The following is an 18,561-nucleotide window of genomic DNA, read 5'->3' on the forward strand; positions in this document are numbered from 1 at the left end:
TTATGCTGTTTTCAGTGGCCAAGCATAGTGGTTTGAATTGTGGCCACCGAGAGGTATGTCCACAGGAACTTTAGAATGTGATCTCATTTGCAGATAGGGCTTTACAGATGTAATTAAGGTAAGGATCTCGAGATGAGATCATCCCGGGTGAGGGTGATGACACGGAGGGACAGAAAGGCCATGTGAAAATGGAGGCAGAGGTTACTGTTATGTAGCCCCCATGCCAAGGAGCACCAAGGGTTGCTGGCAGTCACCTGACGTTTGGAGGGAGTTGGTGAAGCCTTCACTCTCAGAATCTAGGAAGCAAACCAGCCCTGCTGACACTTAATTTTGCACTTCTGGCCTTTAGCACCATGAGAGAATAGATTTTTGTTGTTTTAAGCCTCTCAGTTTGTGGTAATTTGTTATGGCAGCCCTAGGAAACCAACACACCAAGTTTGTGATAATTTGTTACACAGAAATAGAAAAAGGATACACAATATTACAATTTCAGGAGATTTTGTTCTCTGTATCAACCCTGCATCTGCATCTCACATGGCGGCAGCGATTAAGAGGCAGCTGCCGCTGTTTGCCCTGGTCTGAGTGATCTGGTTCTCTCTGTGGACCACACCACTCCCACAATGCCCTTCAAGCACACTCACACCTGGCCTGTGTCTTCACCTGTTGGGCCCTTATGGTCATTTGCACTTTTAATCTTTGCTTTAGGATTTCTTTTCTTTCTTTTTTTTTTTCTCTAAAACCTGAAACCACATTGCCAATTTATTGACACTTTGTTGCTTCTCAGAACTGAAAACTCTCCAGCAGCACTGAGGTTATTCAGAATAGAAATGTGTATGTGATAAAAAAAGAATTCCAAACTATATTCCAAAAGTATGTTGGACCAAAGAAAACTTTTCCAAGCAGACTTGGCCAAACAAACCCTACATTGGACTTGAAATGAGGTGTCACTTTGCGCTATTTACCTACTTATTTCTCAGTACAAAACATTAACAATTTTTAAAAACTTACAGTACTGTTTCCTGCCCTTAAACTAGAATACCAATACGGAATATAGAGTAGTACTAATTTTCATGGAAACTGAACGTGTCAAAGACAAACCGTCTCTTCAAAGATACATTCTGGATGAGTCCACCTTGAGTTAGGTTCATAGTTCCTGCTGTGGAGTCTGCTAATTCTAGCTTCTCCCTCTCATACCTGAGTTGGCAGCAAGATTCACAATCCTACCTGTTTCTGAAGAATGGGTCTTTCTCTTATGAAAAGGATTTATGGATGCAATTTATGCCCAGTGACAAGACTTCCATTTCTTTCTACCTCCTGCAGCGAAGTGCAATTTAAATTTGTTATTTATTCGAATGGGCAAAAACTTGCCAATGGTTTTAATAATTGCTTATTTGTTTCTTTGTCTGCCAATATCACTTATTAAAAGAACTGGAATGAAAAGAAATGTCAAAGAGCAAATACAGTTTTCCTATAGGTCGTCTTAATGGGAAACTAATACATTTGACCCTTGAATAACGTTTGAAAGTCAGGGGCACCCATCTCTCATGCAGCTGACAATCTGTATGTAATTTTGATTCCCCCCCCCCCAAACTTAACAACTTCCTGTTCACCTGAGCCAATAATATAAATAGTTGATTAACACCTATTTTGTATGTTAGATTATTATATACTGCATTTTTACAATGAAGTAAGCTAGAGAAAAGAAAATGTCTTTAAGAAAATCATAAGGAAGGGAACATACATTTACAGTATTTTTTAAAATCTGCGTAGAAGTGGACCCATGAAATTCCAACCATGTTGTTCAAGAGACAAAGGTATAGTAGAGAACCAACATTTTCACAGGTGAGAAAGGAAGAGTTGATAAAACACTGAGGAAAAATGATGGAACAGAATAACTATGATATGTAATAAGATCCTTTTTAGTTTGATTCCTAACCTGAATTGAAAATAAAACCTGAGCCACTGTCACTTAAGGATATATGACAGTCTGGGAGTTGTGTTTTGATGATGGTTATGATTGAATTTCAATCAGAATTCAATGTTCAGGTTCACTGCTACCACACCATTACTATTTTATACCGACACAGCATCAGAGGATGGGCAAGCTTGTGTCTGGCAAATAAGACATTGCTATTTTTCCCAAGTCCCCTGGGGTTTGTTGTAAATAGATTTCTCTGCTGATCAGCAGCATTGATCAATATTTATTAAGTGCGGACTGGGTGCCTGGAATTGTGTAAGGCCATTTCATTTGTAAGACTGTTTTTGTCACTCATGTCATTTTTCTTAAGAAGGAATAGCTACTATTATTGTTAACAATATGCAAATAAGAATATTTAATTTATCATCCTTCCACTTTGATCTGGAAAAGGAATTAAAGCTTGCATATTACACCACCTTTCAATGAATCCTTTCCCAAAGACGTTATCCTAGATTTAGTTATTTTTAAAAATTTTTTTTTTACATTTATTCATTTTTGAGAGACAGAGAGAGACAGAGCACAAGAGGGGGAGGGGCAGAGAGAGAGATAGGGAGACACAGAATTCGAAGCAGGCTCCAGGCTTCGAGCTGTCAGCACAGAGCCTGACACGGGGCTCGAACTCACAAGCTGTGAGATCATGACCTGAGCAGAAGTTGGATGCCCAACTGACTGAGCCACCCAGGTGCCCCGATTTAGTTTTTTCTTTTCTTTTTTTTTTTTTCAGCTAACTGATGCCTACGACTCTTCAGATTGTTGGGACCATTGCATAAATAGCTCTCCCATCCCTACATGTCTGTTCTCTACAAGTTTCAGATCTCCTCTCCACTTTGACTTGCACAGTCCTCAGAGGGGTCACAGACAAGGGAATGGGTCAGACCAAAGAGGAGGAACAAATTGCAAACAGGGGATGACATTAGCTACAGAGCTTCAAACGGAGAGGAAAGTTGTATATTTGATATACTTACCAAAGACATCCAGTTTTCCAGCTTTTCAGGGGACTTCTGTGTACCACCCATGGTATGTCAGTTCATCGGCAAAGGAAGCAGGAAATAAAATATTTGTGAGGAGTGTTAGGAAAGTACCTAGGGTAACTGAGTTCTCACCTTTAGACAAGAGCAATCTATCAGTGTTGTATTATGCCATGAAGAATTGTTTCCCTTCCCTTTTTTCATTTATTTTTATTTTTATTTTTTAATGTTTTTATTTATTTATTTATTTATTTATTTATTTATTTATTTATTTTTGAGAGAGAGAGAAAGAGAGATAGAAAGAGAAAACAGGGGAGGGGCAGAGAGAGAGGGAGAGAACTCCAAGCAAGCTCTGTGCCATCAGCACAAAGCCCAACGTGGGACTCGATCCCACAAACCGTGACACCATCACCAAAGCCGAAATCAAGAGTCAGAGGCTTAACCAATTGAGCCACCCAGGGGCTCCTTTCATTTATTTTTAAAATTTCATTTATCTGCTAAATCACTTGACAAAGGGAGTATAAAATACTTGTTCTGGGTAATCTTAGAAGAATATTCTAGATTTTTCTACTAGAAATTTTACCAGTTTCTTTGTAGACTAAGGACAAGTTAAATAGTCTCTTGTTCTGACCCATTTCACTTTCATGTTTTCTGCATTATCTTTGGAATCTTATTTATTCATTATTCAAAACTGAAAACAAACTAGATGCAGTGAGCAAGGAACCATTTTCTTTTGTGGGTGTTTCATTTTTGGCTTCTTAGAACAGTACCAGGGCCAATCCTAATTAGTTGTCATTGTTTGTTTTAGTTCTCTGCTTAGGTGGGAGGATAGAAGACCAGCTTTTATACTGCTGTTTTTATTTATTATTTTCTTACTTTTCCTGAGGTTGAAAAACCCTGCCTCTGCTGTTTTATTCATTGTAACAAAAATGTGCTTAATTAAACATAACACTTTACAGATGCTTCAACAAATGTCTTATGTACAAAAGCACCTATCTGGCTGAAAGAAGGGAAGCTTTTCCTTCCAACTCTTCCTGTATTTTAAAGAAAACAAAAACAATTGGTGTTATTGCTTGGGTCCTAATGTATATGTATCAGGAGGCACGGATGTATGCTACAACAAAAAATTAAATTCTTCTGTTTATTTGGAAATCTTGTGAATACTTAAAGATAAATCCAATAAGATATTATACAAAGGTATTATTCTATTATATATGTATATAGCTATGTGTAACAAGAATAATTATATCAAAGATCATGGAGAAACGCTTTAGATTCTTCAGACAGTAATGTATAATGGCAAGTGTTATCCGACCACATTAAATAACAGTGAAAGAAAATGTTGAAAATAATTATTTAATGGAAATATATGTTTTATATTTTGCTCTTAGCATTTTCTTTCAACACTGAAATTTTAAATGAAGAGTAGAGCATGCCACTGCAATGATAAAAAATTTATACCTATGTTTTTCAGATCCATGGTCCTCCATGATCACCTCTGCCCTCCTCCCCAACCTAATCTCCCTCCAGGACACGACATGTGTCCTTCAGTCCAGGCTACAGGATGCATATTGCCATTTATTATCTCCACTTTGTTTTCCTTTTTCTTTGTTCTTTTCTTTCTTTCCTCTTTTTTTTTTTTTTAATTGTCTGATTCAGGTTTTTTATACTTGCTTCAAACACTTCTCTTTGAATATCACCTTTTAATTTTATGATTCACAAATAACTAAAGATAATTAAAATTTTCTATGCATTTATACTGCATGTAGATTGCAGTTACAACTACAACTGAAAAGCTAGAGTTTGTGAGCAGCTCATGATTAGAATCCTGTTAAGGTGGTTTGGAGGAATTTCTGTGTGGAGAAATTAATTGAATATTCTGTTGCAGAAGCCCATGCCATAGTGCATAGTAAACCACTCTTGTAGCACATTTAGTTTATGTAGGTTTATTTTCTCTAAGTTACTACCTACAATGACCACTTTAAGAGATGAAACAGACAAAATGCCTCAGACATAATGCCATGTGAAAAAATGAAAAATGAGAAAATCATGTTTCTCCTTTACTGTTTACACAAATGATGCTCGAAACAAACGAACAAACAAAAGCAGCAATTTATCTATGGACCTTGTGAGACCTGTGGTTTGGCCCTGTAAGATGATTATCAAAGATTGGTGAAGTCTGTGCACACTGGAAGCATGAAATCATCTCCTTTCTTTTATTGGAGCTGATTTTTTTCCAGTCATGGGGAACTACGTGCAGCGTTCAAATTGAATTATGATGTTTCAGACCGCTGTACCTTCAATGTACAGTCTCTTTCACCTACAGTCTCTAAAGTGTCTTTCTTTATTTCTTCATCTTATCAAATTCTACTCATATGTCAAGATATAGATGTAGCATCATCTCCTCAAGGCAGCGTTCTCTAGATCTCCCAAGATAGTTAGTATGCATTCTCTCAGCTCAGGTAACATCCTGCATGAGTATTTATCATAGTAATTATGAACTGTTATCATTTTGATTTATTCTGTCTCTCTTGGACCACAAGCTACTCTGGGAAGAAGAGGATATCTTTTCCAGTTTTGTATACCTAATATTTAGAAGCATCTTTCATAGAAAGGGTGCTAACACTAATTTGTTGAATGAGTGAACCTGGCTGATACATTTGACTTGTACCATTTCAGACACTAGTTGGCCAATGAAGCTAATCAATATAATGAGTTGGAGTTCATGGTGTGTTTTCTAAAAATAAACCTGATCTCAGATGTCTATTTAAATTACACTTTTCAATGAAAACCATGGAATTAATTTCTCTGGTTTTCATTTAGAAACTCTATATTTAATAACCATGCCACCGTGTCCAGTTAAGGGAAACTTTAATTTCCAGATTTATGCCTTAATAATATTATTGTTATGGTAAGTTTTAATATTTTAATCCCATATCCTGGCCAGTTATTTAACAAATATATATTGATAACTGACTATGTGCAAATCCTCCCTGTTTGGGGCACTAGGAATACAACTGTGAACAAATTCCTGCTCTCATGGAGCTTACATTCTGAAGGGGATAGACAATAATAAGCCAAATATATATATCTATAGACAAAAACTCTGTCTTTAAAAAAATGTATTTCATGAACTCTGGGTTAAACATGAAACTAACTTTTAAGAAGAAGCTATCATTTAGCAGAAGAAGCTGCTAAAATACTGAAACACCTAATTCAGACCACAGACTCCTGTTTGCTCCTCTTGGGGATGCTTAACTGCAGAATTTGGAAGAGGCATCATGACCAGAAAGACTGAGACTTCTTTTTCTATGAGAAAACAAACATGGATATTTTGAATTCTTTACTACAAAATAGACTGAGTGTGGTTCTGAATATGGTTGCAAAATTGTTTGGCTCTGTGAATCCACAGCACTATAAAATTAAGCTTTCTGGTAAAAGGACTGCTTTTTTAACCTTAAAATTCGCAGGTTTTTTTTTTTCCATCATAGCCCCTGTTCTCCCCACCCATTTCTTTGGTGCTCTTGGCAATGAGCCCTTTGGCTACACGGGTTTTCCAGCAGGTAGTATCTCTTATTTTTAGCCCAGTTAATGGCTTACTTGCAAACCAGTGAGTCTAAATCATAAAAAGTAAGGAATGACTCACATTCATTAAAGTGAATTCTGATACATTTGGCTACTCATGTAAAACAGAGGTACATAATGAGTCAATTGGAGGACACAGAATTCATTAATCCATGAGGTGGCAGTGATGCCAAGCAGAGACAGGCAGACATTCCTCTTAGGTCTCTTATAGGCAAAGTAATTATTTCTTTAAAAGATCTGCAGTTTATGAGCATTTGTTACCCTTGGAGGACTCCCCCTTCAAAACTTAGAAAAAGAAAATTCTCTGAGGAATTAACCCAGATGCATGAGTTATTATGGATTACAGTATCTATTTTATTCCCTAGTTTCTGTCAGATGCTATTCAACTACTGTTGATTCAGCAGTTCCTTACCTTCATTTGGATTTAGGCAGGGTGGCTGCCTAGACATTCAGGACCAGGACCACAACAGTCCCCCTGGTCCTCGTCATGGCTTACAGATGTCTTGGGACTGTGTCCACAGATTTGGATTGTTGGGTAGTCTTGCTTATTTATCTCAGAGAGCGGAAACAACAACCAAGGGAAAACTGTTTAGCAAAAGGCTGTCCATTACATGAAAGAATCCTCCTGACAGACACTCATCATTATCATTTTGGCCTTATCATCAGGCCATTTTTCCAAAGTATGGTCTCTTCGTAATTCAATCTAAAAGCAAAATATAATAAAATTAATCACTATTGGTTTAAACTAAATTCTTTGAATCTTAATTGGTTCACCTTCTAAATGAATTAATGGCCATAATAGTTGATCTGGTCGCATGGGTAAGGAAAGTCTTAGATAAGGATCCAGGTGTCATTTTTTGTTTTCCTAAAAGTACCTCTTTGGGGAGGATAATAGATTTACTCAGGTAGCTGGGACACAAAGATATAAAGATATTATCTTATTGTATCCAGAAGTTCAGCTATTTTTTTTTTTACTTCCAGTGAAAGGATCTAAATAACTCAAATGATTCCTGATTCAAGACAAACTTCGATCATCCTCCAAAGCAGAAAGAACATGAAATTCAAAATATAAATAATAATATATGTGAGGAAATGAGTCATAAAATGACTTTATAAGGAGTTCTTGTAAATTATTTCTACCTGCTATTTTTCTGGACCATCCAAATTCATACATATGTGATAGTTGACATTGAAGACTTACTGATTTGGACAACTCATTTAAAAATCTTAGAAAATATAACCTCTAATCATATATTTTTATTTATTTGCAAAATTTGAAGGAGTCACAACATTCATGAAAACTTTCATTTAAGGAGTCAGTTAGACTACATGTAGACATAAGAGTATATAATAATTAACATTTATCTGTATTTAGAAAGTCCTTAGGTGTAGGAACTTGCACTTGCTCTACAGGAGAAACATAGTTGTCAAGAATTAATGACTTGTAAAAAAAATTTAAAAAAAGGAATTAATGACTTTTTTCACCAACACTTATGTTTAGAAAAAAATCCCATATGTAAGTGAACTCCCTGGAAAGGGAGTAGAAAGCTGGTTATTTTGTAGCCCTAACTACCATTTCCTACCCTCTTTATTGGTAAGCTCCTTTCCATCTAACTTGTAGAAATGGGGTTAAAGTGGTCATTTGTATCTTCTCTATCAAATGTTCTAGAGATTCAAGTTTGAAACTATGTAATAAGGGAAATTCTAAAAATAGATGATCCCCTTTCAAGTATTTGCAAATCATCTCCATGTTTTTACCTAGAGAAAACTTTATTGAGTATTTACTATGTGTAAGACCTTGTAAGAAGTAGAAAAACAAACACATTGGAAAGTCACATGTCTGGTAAATAGAAGAGTTACAACTATGGACCACATGCCTCCTGATATTTCCTCTCCTTTCTTTTCCTCTTGCCAACTTCTCAAGAATTGCAGAGGAAATGTAAGTAAAATATTTTAGGAACGCATTATTTTATTTCTTACTACCAGACCATCAGGGGCAAGTCATTGTTCTTTACTAAATGGAAAGTTAAGCTCCTCAAAGTTATTTCTTTGGATTCGACTTAGCTAGAAGCAAGCCAAGACTAAAGATAGTGGCAACACCCAGGGTGGCTCAGTGGGAGATGTAGGGTCCCCCATCACCTCCATAATCACCTCTATAATTCCCTTTCCTTGATCTTTTTTTCTCCCAGTATTATGTAAAATATTATCTCAAGAAACCTTACACTCCCCCTTTGAATTGGCTCTCCCCTTCATAGAAATATTGGATGTGACATTGGACCTAGAGATTTCTCATCTTCTGAGAGTTTGAATGAAAATGTTAGGGACATAGTAGAGTTTTGTTTGATTTAAAGAAATAAAGCATTCAATAATTTATCTGCCATGCTTGAAGATGCAGAAAGGGATCTTGTTGCTAATGTTAAAATATGCATTGTATATCTAAGAAATTTTTCTCCTCAGCAGGCTAGGTCAGTACATAGAGTGTGCTTCTGAAATCTACATGCAAAAATGATCATGATGTAGGTTGATGAGAATTTGGAAGAAGATTGAAGCCACATATCAATCTGGGAAATCCTAGCAACAGTTAAAGATTTTCAATGGCAACTCAAATCTAAAACTCTGTATTATTTCTTATTAAACCACACAAATGCTCTGTGCAATAATCAAGCAAGAAAATAAAGGGATTCAATCAGAATTCAGTGTAACAATGAGAAAATAGCAGCCTGACTTTGATACTTCATGTGAGTCAATTTCAAAACCAAACAGAAAAATAAAAGGCTCTAAATACTACTGTATATATGAGTATATATAATTATAAAGCCACATTAATATGGATATGAAACTATGATTTTTTTTTAAATTTATTGTATCAACATAGTCAAACTGGAACTCTATTTTCCTGAATTCGCTTTTTTGTGTGGATTCAGTTTAGGGCTGTACACAAGAGAAATTTGCGTGAGATTTGGAAGGTTGAAGCAGTTATCATGTTCTAAATGTTTGTGTGAATCCCAGGAGCCCAGCATATCACACATGTTCTCACAGTGTTCCTCCAGCTCTTGCCCAAGCTCCTCCTGGAGTTCTTCAACTTCTGGACAAAGCACCATGTATGGTTTGTAGCAAAGTGTACCCGTTTCTTCAGTGGGTAACCCACGTTGTCAAAGTTCTCTGAGGAAATCTGTTAGCCTCCCTTGCCTATAAAACCTGTGTTGGATTTCTCTGTGCAGTTTGCCCGTATAGGGACTGCTGATCCTCTGCAGAAACTGTCTCCACCATCTCTTTTTGCTTCCAGACCTATAGCCTGAATCCAGTCCTGGCATGCTCCAGGACCACCGTAAAGGTAAACAACCAAAATGATTACCCATATCAACAAACAAAATTATTCTCCATAAAACAAACAAAAATGAATGCAAGATATCTCCAATCTATATCAACATTCCTGGGAACATTCATGTTTGGGAATGAATAAGGTATGTTGAATAAGGGTGGGAAAATATAAAATACTGAATCTTTTGGTATAGGTGTACTCAAAAAAGATTCTAGATTCAACGTGTTAGGTTAGCAGCTGGAAGTGGCTCTAACGGTCATCTTGGTTAGACAATTGAACTTGTTTGGTACCCTGGAGATGATGGTACCCAACCAAGGTCGTAATTCTAGAAAGGATCACCTCAAACCCACTCTCTGTCTGGATGACATTCTTCTCACAAATGATTTGCAGAACGCACATGTGAGGGAGCTCTAGACTGGCTATTCTCTATAGTCCAGAAATACCAGTAGGAACTGCTGCAAAGTAGACTAACTGAATGCAACAGGGATGATGAGACCTTGCAGTGCCAGGGACCAAGTTGTGGCACTTAATGGCCAGAGACAAAGTGGTTTGGCCCACTTTGGGTTGGCCAATAATATGTCTCTAGACAGGAATGGATTGACAGACTTTTAAAGTATTACTTAATGTGTATAGCAGTCAAGGTCTCTTCTGGTGAATGGAAATCTAACTTTAATCATTATAATGGTTATGCTTCTCAACCACTTCCCAGCATTGAGCTAATTTACAAACCTAGAGTCCCTTGAATGAGGCAGAGGCCAAGTTATTCATGAAGAAAGATCCTGCCTCATAGCCAAATATTTGTAATGTAAACGTCGTTTCCCAGATTTCCCCAAAAAGGACATAGAGGCATTTCTCAAGGTGACTGTGCATTTCAGAAGAGAAATAACACAAACTTTTGGGGTAATTGTTGGTCACTGGCTCCAAACTGACTTTAATTCCTGGAGACACAGAATGTTGCTATTGTTCATCAGTGAAAGTAAAGGACTATGGAATTCAGACGAACAGTTTGGGTTCATGTGTATCTCACAGTGGACTCAGCAGGTCCCCAAATCTATATTGGGGTTATTTTGCCAGTTAGAAATGCATAGATGGAGTATTATGCTTAACAATAGGCAGACTTTGCACATTGATTCCTGTTAGTAACTCAGGCAGTTAGAGTTGTGATGATAACACAGGCCAAGCAGAAACCACTGGAAGGACTCTGCCTACCAAATAAGTAAACCAAAAGCAATACATCGCTGTGGATAAATTGCAAAAAATCATTGTCAATACCAAAGGCTTGAAAGATATAGGGGTGGTGATACCTGTCACATCCCCATATAATTTGCTTACTTGGCTAGGACAGAAGATGGCTATATCTTGCTGTGTACAGTGGGTAACCTCAAAATCATGTAGTGAATCCTATTTCAACTGCTATTCTAATGTTTTCTTTCTGGAGAAAATCTGCAACAGGTATGTAGCTATTGTGCCAACAAATACTTTTTCTTTTATGCCTTTTAGCAAAAATCCCAGAAGCAGTTTTCTTTCAGTAGAAAAGATCGTACATCTTTATTATCCTACTTTAAGGCTATACTAACTCTTCAACCTTATGTCATAATTGAGTCCAGAAGGGCTTTAATTGCCTCACCATTTCAAGGAACATTATGCAAGACCATTGCCTTGTTGATATAATGCTGATTGAACCTGGTAAGTAGGAGTAGCAACCACTCTAGGCACTTGCATAAGATAGATGCATGTCAGATAGTAGGAAATAAATCCCATGAATATTATGGCCTGCCACCTCTAAAAACTTCAAAGGAAACAGTCGTTTGAAGCTTAGTGGAATTCCCCTTCCAAAGTTAAGGAAAAGTTGTGGCATCTTGTGTTTCCTAGCACTACAAAAGAGACACAATGCCTACAGGGATCTCTTTGGATTTTAAAGGTATCATATGCCTTATTTGGGTGTACTTCTTATATTCATTTATCCAATAACTTCAAAAGGATCCAGTTTTGTGCGGGTTCTAGAACAAGAGACATCTCTAATAAGTCCAGGTTGATGTTCAAACTTCTCTACCATTTGGGATGTATGAGCCAGCTGATCATATAGTGCTTGAAGTGTCTTTGGGGAATGGGATGTTGTTGAAAGCCATTAGCAGGCATTTATAGGTGAATGAATGTGCAGATCTATTGGATTTTGAAATAAAGCTACGGCATATGCTGCAGATATCAGTTCTTTGAAGCAGTTTCTGGTCTGCTACTGGCCCCAATACAGATTAAATGCTAGACCATGACTCATCAATTTGCCATACCACATGAAATACCAAACATGAACTGAGTATTGTCTGACCACCAAACCATGAAGTTGGGTCATCCCTCATCAAATGGAAGTGGTAGATATGATAGCCAATGTCATGAAGGCATAAGTTTCATGAGCAAGTTGCCCAGAATTTTTGTTATGTGGCCTCCTCCTTCTCAACCATAAGATGGCCTCTTGGAGAGTTCCCTATGAGTGTAACTGAAAAAGAATATTTGGGTATGGTTTACAAAGGACTACTGGCACCACCATTCCTTAAAGAGATCAGCCTCTGTGCTGGCAGGCTGATTACATTGGACTTTTTCCATCATGGGAGGATCAGTTCTTTTTCCTCACTGAACAGACTCTTGGTCAGGATATAAATTTGCCTTCAATGCACACATTTGTTTTGTTAAAAAACTCCATCTCTGTGTGCTTTATTTATCCACATATTCCACATAGCATTGCTTCTGACCAAGGAACTCCTAAACAGCTAATGAAGTATGGATAAGGATGAGACATTTGAAGATTTTGTTATGACCCTAGCTGGGTGGAAAAATCTTGTAGGGCCAGGGTAGTGTCCTCTAAGTATAGTATTTACCCCAAATCGTGGCACTGTTTCTTCCACAGGGTCATCAAAGAATGGGTATTAGAGTCACTATTCTCATTATTATCATTAATGATCTATGAGACATTTTGGGCTATACTAGCAACTTCAGGCTGGTCTTACTTTCCAAGAGAAAAATTCTTCTACCTGAGACACAGTAAGGGTTCCGTTAAACTGGAAGTTAAGACTGCTACTTTTAAACTGATACCATCGAATCAAAAGACAAAAAGAGAGGCTGGGATGTTCAATATTGACTATAAAGGAGAAATTGAGTTTTGCCCATAGAGTGGCCATAAGGAGTGGGTGTTTCTGGAATGTAGGAGGTCACCTAAAGCACCTGTTAGTATTGCCTTATCCTGTAGTAAAAGTTTGAATTACTCCATCAGGCATGGAATTATAGCAAGACGAGGTGCCTAGTAAGGAAAAATAAAATGGTAGTGAAAGAAGGAAGTCATAAATATAAGCTGTGGCCATATTTCCAGTAACAGAAATAAGAACTGTAATAGTTACAAATATTTTTTCCTTAATTCATGTACTTATTTTTGCGCATGTATATGTGTGTGTTTGTGTGTGGTGTGTGTATTTGTGTATATTAATAAATTATTTTGCTCCTCTCCCATTTTCCTACTATCCCATTTAAGGCATGTTAATAGTGGTTAATTTTAGAGTTCAATATTTAAGCCACAGAATAGGAAGAGTGGGCTCAACCGGAAGAATGAACATAAACTAAACACGGATAAAGTGACATATGGGGCTGTTATATAGAGTGAGTGTGTTTTTGGTTGTACAAAGGATAGTTGCATCATATTCTACCACATTTATCTGGAAGTCAAAACATGCCTGAAAGAGGTATCTCTAGACATGGGGATACCAAGTGGACAAGTTGTTCAGAGACAACTGAGCTGGAAATACATGTTTGAGACTGTTCTTGCATCTAAAGATCCATATTATGAATGGCCCCAAGGGAAATTTGCACAAGATTTGGAAGGTGAAAATGAAATGGCAGCCATTACCCTCTGAAGGACAATATGGGGTGTCAGGCATCCCTGTAGTTCATGTATGTTGTCATTGATCTGCTGGCTCACCTGGGCACAGGACACAGCTGGGCTTGTGACTCTTCCACCTCCCACTGTACCTCCTTCATCATCTTCTCCAAGTCCTGGACTAGGTATAAATGCATATCCATGGGAAAAACTATCCGCTTCCTCTGAAGGTCACCTGTGTCATCAAGAATTGCGGTAGCGAGAGACAGATTAAGTTCCAATTCTTCCTTGCAGGTTCCAGTTGGTTCTTACTGTGCTCTGCTTCCATTGGAAATTGCTCCTGGCTGCCAGTACTGATGGCCTACAATTTCAGAACCTATACAGCAGCAACAGCTTTCCATAGACTTTCTCAACCAGTTCCAACAATTACATATGATCTAGACCCTTAAATGAATTTATACCTCCATATCACTTATAATGGATCTATTTTCTGGATTAAACCCTAACTGATATGGTAACTAAAGATGTAATTCAGTACGGTCTTCTTTTAGGAAGAATTACAATGTACACAGCCATTAAGAGTCATGTTTATTTTATACTAATTATTTTAAGCAAGAGCTCCTAAATTTATGTGATCCTCACTGACCTCAGCAGGAGAAAATTTATGTTGTTTTGTTTTTGTTTCATAGTTTTACAGTTCCTATTAAGGTTCTTCTCCTAGCATTTTAAGAGAATTATAATTCTCAGAATATTGTAAAATCTTCCTTATATATTAAAAATATGTAGCAAAAAGTAAACAAATAAGGTTTAATTAACAAATGTGCTTATCTATATTCCATATGAACACAAATTAGTCCAAGTTCTACCTTAAGCATGTGTATGTGAAAGAGAAAGGTAAAGATAGAAAATAGTGTCTCATATTACATAGAAAAAATGGAAAAAGAAAAGAAATTATTTTCTTACCAATTTTAAGGATAGGCTTTCAAGATTGTAGTTGGATCCAAATATGTATTTCTAAAATAATTCTGTTACCCTAGGCCTAACCTTTAAATTTGAAGATCATAAATAGTCCATAGATGGAATAATACGTTTTCAAAAGAGTTCCACCTTAGATGAATAGGACTATTTACCACATCTAATTGGGGGGAAAAAAAACCCTGTTTTCCCCACTTAAAGAGATCACCTACTCAGCAATCGGGCTACTTTGTCAACAGTTAACTGGGACTGGAATCATGGGGAATCAATATTGCCACTTCCACCCCTACCCAGCTGGGGGCTGGAACCAATCACGGAGTCAGTAAATGGAGAGTTGAAATGTCAGCTTTTTATTTTTTTAACTGATAAAGTGGCAGCCCGAATAAGATGATTTTTTTTCTAAGCATGTGGGAGGGTGTCAAGATGAGCTTGCTAATTCTTTCCCTATAAAATGGACAGACTCACCCACATAGTCACAAATAGGGGAGGATGACTGCAAGCCCCACTAAGGTAACAGCATAGTTAGTCCATATCTTTCCAGCAATATGGTTGCTAATTTTTGCTCTTGCTGTCTTGCTATGAAATTAACAATTTATTGTATATAATCCAACTTTGTACTTGCCTTTACCAAGTACCTCCTGCAGGGTTTTGATAGACTCACCTGATGATGCAACCCAAACCCTCATTCCAGGAAGTCTGAGCCCCTGACCATAATCTTCTCAATGTTTACAGGTTTTGATTTTATTTGTATAACATTGCCTTGTTCTCTGTGTATATATGGTATCTCCTTAAATTGACCATAAATTCTTTATTAATAAGAGTCCGTGTTTTATGCTTTTGTTCTACCTCGCTGCCTTTATCATAATGCCAGGCAATAGTAACTGTTCAAATTAAGGAACATATATTGAATAAATGAATTAATGACTGCTAGGTACATGTTGTGGGAGTATGGGAGTAGGTCCTAGGATAGAGATTAACGTGTAGAAAGTTTATTAGGAATTGTTTACAGGATCAATCCCTGGCAAAACAAAACAAAACCAAACCAAAAACCAAAAACCAAAAACAAAAACAAGATAAGGTAAAAGGAGAAGTTGTGTTATGTTGTAACGGCAACAAACAAAGCTCTCAGCTAAACCCATAGACAGATCTAAATCTGGGATGGACCTTCAAAGTTATCCCAGCTTGGGAGAGGCTTCTGGACCTTTACATCACAGTATCTACCATTCATTGCATGCAGGCTTCTCCCAGGAAGGGGCATGAGCTTGGCAAGATACCTCTCCAGGTGACTGCAATTCCTGCAGAGGCAGGCAGGTGGTATCTGTCAGCCAGAAGCACTTCCAAAAACTTGAGGACCACGTGTTTCAGTATTGAAGAAGATCTAGGTGATATACGAGAGCATCCATTACAGACCACCACTTACAATGCCTAGATTCACTTCTTCCTATAAATTCTGGGAGAAGCTTCTCAACGACTCTGGTGGTGGTCTTGTCCTGGAAGAAATTTCTAAGAAGGTGCATGGGACAAATTATAGACTCTCAACACCTGAGCTGTTCTTGCAGCCATTAATGTCATCTAACCTACCTCTTCCTTTACCATCCACTTTAGACTCCTTTCATCCTCAGCCAGTACTTCTTCAATTTTAGGTGGCCCTGACACAGATTTCATGCTTTAGGGATCTGAGTCCCTAATCATCATGCCCTTTTAAGGCTGTGTCATGTATTTGTCCACAAACCATAAAAAATGAGTGAGAATAGGTAGAAACATCCAGCTGAATCACCTGGGTGCCAATCATATTCCACTCTACTCCCATTGTGTAATAACATTTCTACTTTTTTCTGATGGTCAGGGTCGATTACTCCTTCCAGAAATGGTGACTCATTCTTGGCCACAGTCTCTTGGCATTAGGGCCCCTAGGTGCCTGCACAGCAGTTGTAGCTTAAAGTCCAAGGGCACTTCTACTGTGTCCCTTTGTAGAGTAGAGGTATTCCCTTTTGGGAACCAGGACCTATATCCCACAGCATCTAGAGTTGGGGATTGGGAACTCTAAATTCCCAAGTGGGTCACTGGCAGTGTTATTAAGTGGGACCATTCACACTTCCATCCTGACATATTTTCTCACCACATTTATCTCCTAGTCTATTGCAACTTCAGGGACACAAGCTCAAGTGGCTTAGCCACTTGCATACAGTCTGGACCTACTGAAAATCTCTTTATAGTTCTTCACAGAACTATAGTTAAGTCTCCCATGCAAAGTGGGAAGGCTTTCATTGTATCTGAGAAATGGGTTGGAGAGGTATCCCCAGCTGTGGAATATGCTGCCTCTAAAACCTGAAGAGATCTACCAGCTATTGTGCTTCCTTCTTTGTAGTAAAGCAAGTGAGATGCAATAATTTGTCCTTTACTTTGGAAGTCATGTCCTGGCATGCCACAGACCATGGAACTTCTAAAAATTTTATTGATGTGGTAGGCCCCTGAATCTTCATGGGATGTACCTTCTCTTTCTGTAATGTCTATGTCCTACTAAGGACCCCCAAAAATCTGCCAAATTCTTGTTTTTCTGGTGTGACTAGCATAAGGTCACCAATATAGTGGACCAGAAGGATGTTTCATAGTATGTCCAACTTCCAGATCCCTTTGAAATATAATATGACAGAAGGCAAGATACATAACACAGTCTTGGACAAGGCCATTCACTCTTGATCATTCTAAATGAACATGAATTATTTCTGATTCCTCTTTATGATAAAGACGGAGGACATATATGTACATATATGTACATAACGACATATTCCTTATGTACATGTGCCTGAGGTTCTATGAATCTGCCCTAGTAGTGGTATCATATCTAGCACAACAAATACTTCAAGCAACTACTTTTGTCAGTTTGGCGTGGTCTACTATTATTGTCAAGGATCAAGGTCTTTTTTAAAGACCAAGTTAGTGACTTTAATGGGGATATGATGGGACCACATATCTTTTAAGTCTGTAAGTATGACACACTAACTTCTGCCATTTCCCCGAGTGTAACATTGTTTTTGATTTACCATCTTAGGCTGGAGCCACTTGGCTTTGTCCATTATATAGCTTTTACCTTCTAAGCAAACCAACCAAATTTGGGGATGGGGTAGGAAAACTATCAATTATGTCCAACCAGTTATACATTGCTGGTGAAATGATCAACGATGGGTCTGTGAGGTAGGTAGTTATTCCCTTTTTACAGATAAATCCAAGGCTTAGAGTAGTTAAGTGACTTGTCCAAAACTGACAAGCTAATGCGCAGCAGATCTGGGATTGAAACACATATCTCTCTGATCCCATATCCCTTAGTCCAACAGAACCATGCTAAATAAGCCACTGCCAATGTTAGGACGGGAGTATATTAAACAGTTCTCAGCTCATTATGTGAGAAGGGAATTCTAACAAGAATCAGGGAGTCAGTGTGGGGAACCCTGGGCAATCCCAGTAATCCATCCTAGATTATGCTTCTTAGAAATAAATAAAAGAAAACATGAAGCCTATAAAAAGTTTCTGCAGATTTTAAAAATGAAAACAGACTTACTCTATAAAAAGCAGGGGACATTTTGTTACTTCAAAAGGAGTGCACTTTAGAAAGCTTTGTCATCTCAAAAGACCTAGGGAAACTTGTACATTATGAAACAAAAGAGAAATGATGGGATAAGACCAAAACTAATATAAGAAATGGATTAAATAAGGAAAGATTGTAAAAACACAAATAAAAATGATCACAAAAATTTAAATCAGATTTAAAATAAGGCAGCAGCGATATTGCAGAAAAATGAATTCATGTTGTAAGAGGCAAACTAGAGAACTGTTCTAAAGTGCACAGAATAACAACGAAGGGACCAAATGG

This window comes from Panthera uncia, chromosome B1 (genome assembly GCF_023721935.1).
Source record: "Panthera uncia isolate 11264 chromosome B1, Puncia_PCG_1.0, whole genome shotgun sequence".
Classification (NCBI taxonomy): Eukaryota; Metazoa; Chordata; class Mammalia; order Carnivora; family Felidae; genus Panthera; species Panthera uncia.